The sequence below is a fragment of the Papaver somniferum genome, unplaced genomic scaffold, assembly GCF_003573695.1.
Source record: "Papaver somniferum cultivar HN1 unplaced genomic scaffold, ASM357369v1 unplaced-scaffold_6225, whole genome shotgun sequence".
In the NCBI taxonomy this organism is placed as follows: Eukaryota; Viridiplantae; Streptophyta; class Magnoliopsida; order Ranunculales; family Papaveraceae; genus Papaver; species Papaver somniferum.
The window spans coordinates 1-2,948 of NW_020649000.1; the positions used below are offsets into that span (position 1 = coordinate 1).

The window sequence follows — 2,948 nt, forward strand, 5'->3', positions numbered from 1 at the left end:
CAACATCGATGATTACAAGTTAGTCAGAATTTTGGATAATGAATTTAGAATTTATAACTTAGGGTCCAAATCATGGAAAACTATTCAATGCACAGAACGTTACATGTTTCCTGGCAGCAATAGTCGTTTGAATGTTAAAAGAAGACTCTCCGGTGTGCTTCATAATGGAGCCCTTCACTGGTTAGGTGTTCCCACCCAATAAACTTCGTCTGAAGTTATAGTCAGGCTCCACGAAAAATAATTTGCTTACCACTAATGCCAAGATGCTATAAGAGCAAAGTTGTGGTTGATCATAAAAGCAAGATTAAGAGTTTTATGTTTAGTTTTGAGTGATTTTCTAAACATCAATAAAGAGAGTTGTCTTTATATAAGCTAAGTTTCATCTTGCAGTTATCATTAAAATTATGGTGGAGTGGGAGAATCTTGAAATAAACTATCCCGTTACCAGTTATGCTCTCTGGACGCCGGTGCTGTCACTTAAAAATGGTGATATACTGATGCATACTTATGGCGGTTTAATTTTATGCGACCCAAAAAATAAAAGAGTTGGAAAGCTGAGCAAATAAAAGAAACACGCTTACTCCTTCTAAGAGTTATGTCGAGAGCCTGGTTTCGCTTAACTCTGGTACTTATGTGAAGAAGCCTAAGAGACAAAAATCGAGGTAAAATAATTCACACATCTATCTTGTACACTCTCTAGTCTTGTTTACCGTTATTTATTAGAGTCTTGCAGTTCAGTTACAAAAGATTCGATAGGTTTCTTATGGCTTTCTATTGTTTCATCTATCATTTTTGATGTTAGGATTTCATTTTGGTTCGTCCAGTGTTTCAGCGTTCCCAAGTTAAATTTTCTCAACTCTTTGTAAAATCAGTGGTGATACACACACCTTTCTCAACTCTTTGTAAAACCAGTGGTGATACACGCACCGAAAGTCGGTTTCTCCCGCGATCTGCACCGCGGAGAGATCCAAGGGCTGTTAGGGGTGCCCTGCAGATGGGATCAGTGGTGGGCCCACCACTGTTTTTCCTCTCACGCCATCCTCTCGGTGCCCATCACGGGACACACACTTCGGTGTGTATCATTTTTGTTGTAAAATTTTCAGTTTGTCAAAGACAAATTTTAAGGGTAATGGCTGATGGCACTCAGTGACGAAAGCCAATGACACGAAAATAAAATTACACCGTGCCTTTGATATCGAAATGTTCCCGAACAGAGTTAGATATAACATCACCTAACACAGGGTAACTGCGAAGAACAGAAGTATCTTAAACATGAAACTCATAATTATTAAGTTATTTATTTACATTGTCACCGAAAGGGTAAGAAAAGGAAAAAGGAAGATAAGATAAGATAAGATAAGAGTAGGAGTCCCACGGGAATATTACACCACAGAAGGGTCCTCCTACTGCAACTCTTTTTTGGAGTTGGATTTTGATTTTTGCTGAAAAGTACAAATATCATTGACATGTACAGATGCATAAAAACAAGGCTAAATGTAAATTATTGCATAAATAATGCAAATTAAGGATCTGCATGACCCGCCATTCCCTCGTCGCTGGAGTCATAATCATTGTCACTTGCCTCATCTTCCTCATCACTTGATTTCTCATCCGTGTTATTCCCAACGTCTTCAGGTTTCGCATATTTTTCACAGTATTCTGGATCACAAATGAGAATGAGAACATGTAACAGGATCATAATCAGAAACAGAAGACAATTAGCGCAACCTGGTTGAAAGAGCTAAGGAAATACAGCCACTACGATAAGAACAACATCTTATGCTTAACTAAAAGGTGCTAAAACTCTTGAACAGTTGGTAAAATTTGAACTCAAACTCAGTGAGTCCTTCATATCATCAGAAAGGCGTTGAGGTTGTATACGAAAACTCATTGCACAAGCATAGGAAGAATGCTATACTGGTAGGACACTGAATAATTACACACGCACACACACACACAAACAAAAAAAAGAGTCCCAACGACCGAAGAAACTATCAGCCTCAAGGAAAACATTCACATTTTGCAATCGTTGGCATTTAAAAATGCATAATGAGTTCACTAAACTTAGGTTTTAGCTCTTGTTCCACAAGCTAGCTATCCTCCCAATGTTTGTCCGAATAATGCATCACCGAAGAGAAATTATTTTCAAATAATCCAATACAAGTTCAGGGAACATAGCCCATGGATAATATGATTCCAATTCATAACAAATGCTCCTGTTGTCAAAATCTAAAGCCCTTTTTAGCACCCAATTCCTCAAAGTTATCCAATGAAACCAACGATACAATGTTGCAATCATGACACCCCAGTTTCTTTAAGAGATAAGAATCTATGAAGCTTTCTTTGTGGTGTTCTCGGTTCCCCACAATTTAGACAATTTCATTTTGCATTGCATGGACCCAAATATGACCTAATATCTAGCACGGAGCACTACACTACTTTTATGCATTATTATTTAGTACTTGGGGAAACAGCTTTACCAAGTTCTGACCATGTCTAACTGACAAAGTAAAATTTATTCCACTGATCAGGTCTCGTTTTAAACAGCAGAAAGAACTAGCCGGATTATATTCCTGGTTACTTAACACAACAAGGACCAACAAACTTTAGCACCTTGAACTAACCAACATCCTTGCATCATGGGTGCTATCAACCAAAGACAAACAATTTATTTTCAATCAAGAAATGAATTGGAGAAGAGATGCTAATTCACTAAATAAAATGGCATTGTGAATATATAAGTTCAAGGTGTTGCGGAAATGATTAGAGCAAGTTTGAGATGTTTGTATTAGGTTGTATGCATATATAATCGAAGGATAAATAAAAAGAATCACAAAACCTTTAACCCTTTGCTCATAAGCAGCTTTATCACGCATCATTAGAGCCGCAGCCTCTCCATTCAATGGGTCCGATGGGTTGGGATACAAAAGAAGTTGCGGTAGAAATAC

At 37.7% G+C, this 2,948-nt stretch overlaps 1 long non-coding RNA gene across 1 annotated transcript; it reads right to left on the minus strand.

Moving 5' to 3' along the window:
• Positions 1 to 1,262: 1,262 nt before the first annotated feature.
• LOC113343592 lies at positions 1,263 to 2,948 on the minus strand. The gene is made up of 2 exons (XR_003357311.1): positions 2,840 to 2,948; positions 1,263 to 1,659 (listed from the first exon to the last, which is right to left on the minus strand). It is a non-coding gene; the product is annotated as an uncharacterized LOC113343592 (long non-coding RNA).